At 35.6% G+C, this 11,202-nt stretch overlaps 1 non-coding gene across 1 annotated transcript; it reads left to right on the top strand.

The window, feature by feature from the left end:
* Positions 1-8,522: 8,522 nt before the first annotated feature.
* LOC114674788 (U6 spliceosomal RNA) lies at positions 8,523-8,629 on the top strand. The gene has a single exon (XR_003725899.2). It is a non-coding gene; the product is annotated as a U6 spliceosomal RNA (small nuclear RNA).
* Positions 8,630-11,202: the final 2,573 nt, after the last annotated feature.

Raw genomic sequence — 11,202 nt, 5'->3', positions numbered from 1 at the left:
TAGATTTTCACTTACCTCGTTGATCTTCTTTACTTGTTTTTCTGTAAATGTATTTAAAGTATTTATTACACAATTTGGAGTTTGGTTATAATAAACACCATTTGCTTAACACTTATTTCAACCCTGCATGGATGTTGGGTAGTATTTTCCTATTTTGCAGATAAGTAAACTGAGGTCCAGTAACTGGTTAAGCAATTAAAAGGATTCAAAATCAGATCCATCTGACTCCAGAGCCTTAGTGCTTCCACTAAATTATATTGTATTTTACACAATTTCTAGTTATTTAATTAGCTAACTTTACAACAAATCAGCAGTAAATTATTTGCAGATGAGAAAATTGTGTTCCGTTTTGTCCAATCACAAACCTCGGAACTCAGTAAAAGGCTTTCAGACAATGAAGGCATTTTTCATAGAAAATAATGACATTTAGGAAAAGAGTCGCTTGACACACACTTATAATTGGAATATGAAAATGCACTTCTAGACTTAAAATATGCAATTTTATTTATTTAATGTAATAATCATTTTAGTGCCACAGTATTTTTAAATGGAAATATTTACAAGAGTTTATAATATTTATAATTCCTAAATAGTTAATATCAGAGTATACTATATATATGTTTCTAGATTTAATATTGACCAAAGCACCTATTCACGGTCAATTCGATGATTTAAGATGAAGAGTCATGTGAAATGATAGTTGTTGTTCCAAGGTTTCAAAGCTTAAACTTTCTTTAACATGCAGAGTTTCTCTGAACATTTTATATTTTACAGACCAAACAAACTGATTCAGATAAGATGCTAGCTATTCTCTGGGGGAACTCCTGGAAGCAATGGTGTGTGATACAGTTCTGCTTACTTTTGATGAATTCCTCCACGAAAAACATGTTTTCTGTGTGTTTCATGTGGTTGATACCACCAGGGAGCAATTCCACTGTCACTGATGAATGCTAGCAAGGTCAGACCTTGTCAGTGCAAATGGAAGTCTTGTGATTAGTATTCTGTACCTTCTTACTAATGAACCTTCTAATCATGAAATCTGTCTGTATTTATAATCTTCTTCTAGCTGCTAAGTGCCCTTGAAAGGTTAGATAAATGGGAAATAATACTATTGGTTTGGTGTTCTTTTCTTGCATAATGTCTTTCAAGTTTAGTGTTCGACTTGCTGTTTATGACTCTTATGGTTAACACTATAACAATGACAACCTTGCAACCTTGGTTATAGAATTTCAACATGCAAAATAAGTTACAAACATACAAAAACATTTATAATAAGAAATATTTGTGGGAACATTCAGGTTTCTTGGGGAATGTTTTGACAGTAGAAAAAAATACGTAACAGTATTTGTAGCAGACTTTTCTAGAAGAAAAAATTACAAGTAAAAAATTTTGCACTAACCAAGAATGGTAAAAGAGTGATTTTTGACATCAATGTTTAAGGAAAATTTATTCAACATAACCTGAGTAGCTTTTGGCGTAAACTAAAAACTGTATATATACATTTTTAACAGTAAGGGGATTTACTTATGATTGCTATAGATAATTATATTTCCCTAAAACTGAGTACAGTCTATCAGAATTTATACATTCATTTTTCTCTTAGTTTTGGTAGAGGAGGTACTCTACTCACTGTTAATAAAATGTAAGTAATTCCATGATATAAGCCAGGTATCAGCAAACTTTCTTTAAAGGCTCAGACAGTAAATATTTTAGGCTTTGTGAACCATAGACTCTCTGATACAGTTACTCAACCTCAGCCATTGTAGCATAAAAGGAATTGTAGACAATATGAAAGTGAATGTGACTATATTGCATTAAAACGTTACTTATAGACACTGAATTTTGAATTTTATGTAATTCTCATGTGTCATGAAATGGTATTCTTCCTTTTATCTTTTTTTCAATCACTTAATTATCTAAAATAATTCTCAAAACTTCTTCCAGGAAACTGTAGTAGACAGGCTTTTCCCATTCTTTCTTCTAAAGATAACTAGAAACCTTGGACATTTTATATAAAATAAATATACGGAGACTCTAAAAGGTAGTGAGAAGAAAGCAGACCATCTACACGACTCAGGGCACAAGAAATGGCATAGTGGTAAGCTCCTTGGGTTTTCTTTTGGACTCGTATGACTTGGAACTGAAGAAGTCAGCAACCCAGAAATGCCAATGAATACAGACAAAAAATAAAAATAAATAAATAAAATCCTGCTCTCTTTAGCAAAAGGACCAGGAAAGGGGCAACCCAGTAATACAGAAAACTTGCATACTGTAACTGTTCTACTCCAGCTAAACACCACAGAAAGAACTGTGTCCCTACCTCTGCCTATGCCAGCATAGGCTGAGTGGGTTGTCACCCTTACCAGGCTCTAACAAGTTACCCTAACGTTCCTGCTGTGGTGTCAGAGAGACTGAGTAGATACTGGGACTTTCATCTCTATCAGGTGGCAACAAGGCTCCTCCCATACTTCCAGTGTAGACTACTTGGGGAGCCTGAATTTCCTGGCATACCCAACAGTTATGAAGTACCCCTCCCCACTATGGTGGTGTCATAGGAGCCCTCCTGGAAAGTTAGAACTTTTGCCCCCAACCAATGTCAGTGAGGACATATCCCCCAAGTGTGGTGACAGTGGAAGGCACATGGGAGCAATAATAAAGCATTCCTTTTTCTCTTATCAAGAAAAATATCAGTGGACGTCACAGAGGACACCCACTCTTAGGTGTCAGCATAGATCATGTAAGGAACCTGCCCTTCTTCTCCCTGACCTGCCAGTAGCAAGGAACATCCATCCCTTTCCCATGCTGGAGCAGTGTCAGAGGAAATCAGCTAGTACAGAAAGCTTAAATAGACCCGGGGACCCTTAACACAACATGCAAAATTTCATGTTTCAGTAAAAAATTACTCAAAACAGCAAAAAGCAAAAATATCTCAAGGTGAATGGAAAAAAAAAGAAAAGACAATCTGTAGATGTCAATACCAAGGTGATAAAGATGTTAGAGTGAATTATAATAAGCTTTTAATATCTGTCTTTTTTTTTTAAGAGATGGGATCTACCTTTGCTTCCCAGGCTGGAATGCAGTGGCTATTCACAGGCACAAGCATAGTATACCGTTACCTCAAACTCCTGGGCTCAAGTGATCCTTTGACCTCAGCCTCGTGAGTATCTGGGACTACAGATGCACATCATTGTGCCCAGCTAACAAAGATTTTAAAGCAGCCATCATAGAAATGCTTCCATGAGCAATTACAAATATTCTTGAAGTGAAAAAAATTTTAAAGCCTCTTAAAGAAATAGAAAGTCTCAGAAAAGAAGTATACAAAAGAACCAAATAAAAAAAGTTAGAACTACAAATATGATAACCTAAATAAACAGACAAACAAACCTCAATAGATAAGTTTGACAGCAGCCTGGAGGGAACAGAGGAAAGAAGCAGTGATATAAAAGATAGAACAATAGAAATTGCCCAATCTGAGCAACATAAAGAAAATAGAAGGAAAAAAATACATTAAGCATAAGGAATCTGTGGGACTATAACAAAAATATCTACCGTTTGTGTGATTAGAGTCTTTGAAAGAGAGGGGATGTAGATGAGACAAAAAAAAAAAAGAGAAAAAACTATTTGAAGAAATAATGGCTGTAAGCTTCACCATTTGGAAAAAGACATAAAACTACAGATTCAAGAAGGTGAACAAATTCCAAACAGAATATACTCAAATAAATACACCAAGAAAATTATCACGAAAGTTTTGAAAATTAAAGACAAAGAAAAAATCTTGAAATCAATGAAAGGGAAATTACACCCTATCTGTAAGTAAAAATCTATTTTTATGACAGAGATTTCCCATCAGAAACTGTGGAGGTGAAAAGCAAATAAGAAAACACTTTTCAAGTTCAGAAAGAAAATTGTCAACACCAAATCTTATATTCAGAAAATATATATATTTTAAGGATGAAACAGATATCAAGACATTCTAAGGCAAAGAAAAATGAAGATAATTTGCTGCCAGCAGATCTACATGAAATAAAAATTGCTTATGGAAAGAAAAAACCTGTACCAGCCACTGCAAAAACATACCGAATTGTAAAGACCATCGACACTTTGAAGAAACTGCATCAACTAATGCGCAAAATAACCAGCTAGCATTATAATGATAGGATCAAATTCACACATAACAATATTAACCTTAAAAGTAAACAGGCTAAATGCCCCATATAAAAGACACAGACTGGCAAATTGAATAGAGTCAAGACCCATTGGTGTGCTGTATTCAGGAGACACAACTCACGTGCAAAGACACACTGGCTTAAAATAAAGAGATGGAGGAGTATTTGCCAAACAAATGGAAAGAAAAAAAAGCAGGGGTTGCAATCCTAGTCTCTGATAAAACAGACTTTAAACTACAAAGATCAAAAAAGACAAAGAAGGCCATTACGTAATAGTAAAGACATCAATGCAACAAGAAGAGCTAACTATCCTAAATATATATGCACACAATACATGAGCACCAAGATTCATAAAGCAAATTCTTGGAGACCTACAAAGAGACTGAGACCCCCACACAATAATAGTGGGAGACTTTAACACCCCACTGTCAATATTAGACAGATCAACGAGTCAGAAAGTTAACAAGGATATTCAGGACTTGAACTCAGTTCTAGACCAAGCAAACCTACAGACATCTACAGAACTCTCCACCCAAAATCAACAAAATATACATTCTTCTCAGCACCACATCACACTTATTCTAAAACTGATGAGATAATTGAAAGTAAAACACTCCTCAGCAAATGCAAAAGAATGGAAATCGTAACAGTCTCTCAGAGCACCATGCAATCAAATTAGAACTCAGGATTAAGAAACTCACTGAAAACCATACAACTACATGGAAACTGAAAACTTCTTCCTGAATGACTACTTGGTAAATAATGAAATTAAGGCAGACATAAATAAGTTCTTGGAAACCAATGAGAACAAAAATACAACATACCAGAATCTCTGGGACACTGCTAAAGTAGTGTTTAGAGGGAAATTTATAGCACTAAATGCCCATAGGAGAAAGTGGGAAAGATCTAAAACTGACACTCTAACATCACAATTAAAAGAACTAGAGAAGCAAGAGCAAACAAATTCAAAAGTTAGCAAAAGACAAGAAATAACTAAGATCAGAGCAGAACTGAAGGTGATAGAGACATGAAAAACCCTTCAAACAATCAATGAATCCAGGAGCTGTTTTTTTAAAAACAAAATAGATCGACTGCTAGCCTGACTAATGAAGAAGAAAAGAGAGAAGAATCAAATGGATGCAATAAAAAATGATAAAGGAGATATCATCACTGATATCACAGAAATACAAACTACCATCAGAGAATACTATAAACACCTCTATGCAAATAAATTAGAAAATCTAGAAGAAATGGATAAATTCCTGGATACATACACGCTCCCAAGACTAAACAAGGAAGAAATTGAATCCCTGAATAGACCAATAACAATTTCTGAAATTGAGGCAGTAATAAATAACCTACCAACCAAAAAAAGTGCAGGAACAGACTTATTCACAGCCGAATTCTACCAGAGGTACAAAGAGGAGTTGGTACCATTCCTTCTGAAACTATTCCAAACAATAGAAAAAGAGGGACTCCTCCCTAACTCATTTTATGAGGCCAGCATCATCCTGATACAAAACGTGGCAGAGACACAACAATAAAAGAAAACTTCAGGCCATTATCTCTGATGAACATCAGTGCAAAAACCCTCAATAAAATACTGGCAAACTGGTTCCAGAAGCACATCAAAAAGCTTATCCACCACAATCAAGTTGGATTTCATCCCTGGGATGCAAGGCTGGTTCAACATATGCAAATCAATAAACGTAATCCATCTCATAAACAGAACCAATGACAAAAACCACATGATTATCTCAAAAGATGCAGAAAAGGCCTTTGATAAAATTCAACACCCCTTCATGCTAAAAAAAACTCTCAATTAACCAGGTATTTATGGAACGTATCTCAAAACCATAAGAGCTATTTATGACAAACCCACAGCCAATATCACACTGAATGGGCAACAGCTGGAAGCATTCCCTTTGAAAACCGGCACAAGACAAGAATGTCCTCTTTCATCACTCTTAATCAACAGAGTTCTGCCCAGGGCAATCAGGCAAGAAAAAGAAATAAAGAGTATTTAAATAGGAAGAGAGGAAGTCAAATTGTCTCTGTTTGCAGACGACATAAGTGTATATTTAGTAAACCCCATCGTCTCAGCCCAAAATCTCCTTAAGCTGATAAGCAACTTCAGCAAAGTCTTAGGATACAAAATCAATGTGCAAAAATCACAAGCATTCCTATACACCAATGAGACAAACAGAGAGCCAAATCATGAGTGAACTCCCATTCAAAATTGCTACAAACAGAATAAAATACCTAGGAATACAATTTGCAAGGGATGTGAAGGATCTCTTCCAGGAGAATTACAAACCACACTCAAGGAAATAAGAAAGGACACAAAAAATGGAAAACATTCCATGCTCACGGATGGGAAGAATCAATACCATGAAAATGGCCGTAGTGCCCAAAGCAATGTATAGATTCAATGCTATCCCCATCAAGCTACCATTGACTTTATTCAGAGACTTAGAAAAAAAACTACTTTAAAAGAAGAGCCCCATATAGCCAAGACAATCCTAAGCAAAAAGAACAAAGCTGGAGGCATCATACTACCTGACTTCAAACTATACTACAAGGCACAGTCACCAAAACAGCATGGTACTGGTACCAAAACAGATATATAGACCAACAGAACAGGACAGAGGCCTCAGAAATGACACCACACATCTACAACCATCTGAACTTTGACAAACCTGACAAAAACAAGCAATAGGGAAAGAATTCCTTATTTAATAAATGGTGTTGGAAAAACTCACTAGGCATATGCAGAAAACTGCAACTGGTCTTCTTCCTTACACCTTATATAAAAATTAACTCAAGATGGATTAAAGACCGAAATGTATGACCTAAAACCGTAAAAACCCTAGAATAAAACCTAGAGAATACCATTCAGGATGTAGATATGGGCAAAGACTTCATGACTAAAACATCAAAAGCAATGCCAACAAAAGTCAAAATTGACAAATAGGATCTAATCAAAGTAAAGAGCTTCTGCACAGCCAAATAAACTATCATCAGAGTGAACAGGCAACCTACAGAATGGGAGGAAAGTTTTACAATCTATCCATCTGACAAAGGGCTAATATCCAGAATCTACAAGGAGCTTACAAAAGAAAAACAAACAACCCCATCAAAAAGTGGGTGAAGGATATGAACGGGCATTTCTCAAAAGAAGACATTTATGAGGCCAACAAACATATGAAAAAAGCTCATCATCAATGGTCATTAGAGAAATCCAAATCAAAACTACAATGAGATACCATCTTATGCCAGTTACAATGGTGATCATTGAAAAGTCAGGAAACAACAGATGCTGGATAGTATGTGGAGAAATAGGAACACTTTTACACTGTTGGTGGGAATATAAATTAGTTCAACCATTGTGGAAGACAATGTGGTGATTCCTCAAGGATCTAGAACCAGAAATACCATTTGACCCAGCAATCCCATTACTGGGTATGTACTCAAAGGATTATACATCATTCTACTATAAAGACACATGCACCCATATGTTTACTGCAGCACCGTTCACAACAGCAAAGACTTGGAACCAAACCAAATGCTCATCAATGATAGACTGGATAAAGAAGTGGCACATATACACCACGGAATACTATGCAGCCATAAAAGTGGGTAAGTTCATATCCTTTGCAGGGACATGCATGAAGCTGGAAACCACCATTCTCAGCAAACTAACACAGGAACAGAAAACCAAACACTGCATGTTCCCACTCATAAATGGGAGTTGAAGAATGAGAACACATGAACACAGAGAGGGGAACGTCACACACCGGCACCTGTCAGGGGGTGGGGGGTATGGGAAGGGATAGCATTAGAAGAAATACCTGATGAAGATGATGGGTTGATGGGTGCAGCAAACCACCATGGCATGTGTATACCTATGTAGGAAACCTGCATGTTCTGCCCATGTATCCCAGAACTTAAAGTATAATAAAAAAAAAAGTTCTCTAAACATAAAGGAAACTATAAAGAAAGGACCTTTGGAACATCAAATAAAGAAAGACATGGTAAGCAAAAATACAAGTGAAGACAATAGATTTTTCTTCTCCTCTTGAGTTTCCTAAATTATATTTAAGATTGAAGCAAAAATTATAACACTGATGTTGTTCTATGTGAATGTAGAGGAGATATTTGAGATAATTATATGATAAATGGGGGAGACTAAAGGGGCATAAAGGAGGTAAAGTTTATACACTTCATTCTAATTGGCAAAATTATGACACAAATAGACTATGATAGATATTATATATAATTACAAATTATAATTATTTATAATTTTTATAAAAATATATAGTAAGTTATTTAGAGCAACCATTAAAAAGCTTTACAGTGCTTGCTTCGGCAGCACATATACTAAAATTGGAACGATACAGAGAAGATTAGCATGGCCCCTGTGCAAGGATGACACGCAAATTCATGAAGTGTTCCATATTTTTATGGAACCAAAAAGAGCCCCCATCTCCAAGACAATCCTAAGTCAAAAGAACAAAGCTGGAGGCATCACGCTACCTGACTTCAAACTTTACTACAAAGCTACAGTAACCAAAACAGCATGGTACTGGTACCAAAACAGAGATATAGACCAATGGAACAGAACAGAGCCCTCAGAAATAATACCACATATCTACAGCCATCTGATCTTTGATAAACCTGAGAAAAACAAGAAATGGGGAAAGGATTCCCTATTTAATAAACAGTGCTGGGAAAATTGGCTAGCCATAAGTAGAAAGCTGAAACTGGATCCTTTCCTTACTCCTTATACGAAAATTAATTCAAGATGGATTAGAGACTTAAATGTTAGACCTAATACCATAAAAACCCTAGAAGAAAACCTAGGTAATACCATTCAGGACATAGGCATGGGCAAGGACTTCATGTCTAAAACACCAAAAGCAACGGCAACAAAAGCTAAAATCTACAAATGGGATCTAATTAAACTAAAGAGCTTCTGCACAGCAAAAGAAACTACCATCAGAGTGAACAGGCAACCTACAGAATGGGAGAAAATTTTTGCAATCTACTCATCTGACAAAGGGCTAATATCCAGAACCTACAAAGAACTCAAACAAATTTACAAGAAAAAAACAAACAACCCCATCAAAAAGTGGGCAAAGGATATGAACAGACATTTCTCAAAAGAGGACATTCATACAGCCAACAGACACATGAAAAAATGCTCATCATCACTGGCCATCAGAGAAATGCAAATCAAAACCACAATGAGATACCATCTGACACCAGTTAGAATGGCAATCATTAAAAAGTCAGGAAACAACAGGTGCTGGAGAGGATGTGGAGAAATAGGAACACTTTTACACTGTTGGTGGGATTGTAAACTAGTTCAACCATTATGGAAAACAGTATGGCGCTTCCTCAAGGATCTAGAACTAGAAGTACCATATGACCCCGCCATCCCATTACTGGGTATATACCCAAAGGATTATAAATCATACTGCTATAAAGACACATGTACACGTATGTTTATTGCAGCAGTATTCACAATAGCAAAGACTTGGAATCAACCCAAATGTCCATCAGTGACAGACTGGATTAAGAAAATGTGGCACATATACACCATGGAATACTATGCAGCCATAAAAAAGGATGAGTTTGTGTCCTTTGTAGGGACATGGAGGCAGCTGGAAACCATCATTCTCAGCAAACTACCACAAGAACAGAAAACCAAACACTGCATGTTCTCACTCATAGGTGGGAACTGAACAATGAGATCACTTGGACTCGGGAAGGGGAACATCACACACCGGGGCCTATCATGGGGAGGAGGGAGGGGGGAGGGATTGCACTGGGAGTTATACCTGATGTAAATGACGAGTTGATGGGTGCTGACGAGTTGATGGGTGCAGCACACCAACATAGCACAAGTATACATATGTAACAAACCTGCACGTTACGCACATGTACCCTAGAACTTAAAGTATTAAAAAAAAAAAAAAAAAAGCTTTACAAAGGGATACACTAGAAAACATTATAGAGATATTAAAATGGATATATCAAAACTAGAATTCAGAAAAAAGAAAATAGGGAAATTAAAATCAAGAAAACAAACAGAAAACAAAAAATAAAACTGCAGATGTTATCCCTAACGTATCAATAATTATATTATTTGTAAGTGGGTAAAATATATCAATTAAAAGACAGATTTACAAAGTAGATTTTAAAACATGACCTAACTATATGCTGTCTATAAGAAACCCACACAAACTATGACAATATAGACAGATTGAAAGTAAAATGATACTAAGAGATATATCATTTAAACACTGACTAATATTAATAGTAAGTAAGGTCAACTTTACAGCAAAGAAAATTACCAGACAGAAACATTTTACAAAGCAAGAATATATTGCATTCCTAAATGGGTATGTCTCCAAGATCAGAACTGCAAAATATATGAAGCAAACATTGATAGAACTTAAAAGACAAATAGACAAGACAAATAATTATAGTTGAGAATTTTAATTTTTGATATTTTAATATCAAAATTTGATATAAATATTAGACAAAAAATTCGGAAAGAATCTAGAAGAAACTCAACAACATGATGAAACAATATAATCTAATCGACTTTTATAGAACACTCCACCTAACAGCAGAATACACATTATTCTCAAGCTTGCATGGAAGATGTACCCGGATAGACTATAACCTGAGCTATAAAAAAATCTTAGTACATTTCTAGAATTAAAATTATATAGAGCTTGATATCCCTGGAACTGACAGAATATGCAAATGGACAACTGACGAGTAAGTAAGGAATGCATCTATCCAAGGCAATACTGTTCTATACATAAGTACACAGAAGACTAGGATGTGAAGACACCAAAAGAAAGACACTTTTCACAGTTCAATATATTTCTTATGATTTCTTTCTATGTTTTTGTTCTTTTGTGATATATTTTTTTCTATTTTTACAATAGCTGGTGAATTTTTTTTTTTTTTTGAGACATTTTCGCTCTTGTTGCTCAGGCTGGAGTGCAGTGGCATGATC

Source organism: Macaca mulatta, chromosome 1, assembly GCF_049350105.2.
Source record: "Macaca mulatta isolate MMU2019108-1 chromosome 1, T2T-MMU8v2.0, whole genome shotgun sequence".
Taxonomy (NCBI): Eukaryota; Metazoa; Chordata; class Mammalia; order Primates; family Cercopithecidae; genus Macaca; species Macaca mulatta.
The sequence above is the reverse complement of the archived record's forward strand: the minus strand, read 5'-3'. Positions and strand labels throughout refer to the sequence as shown.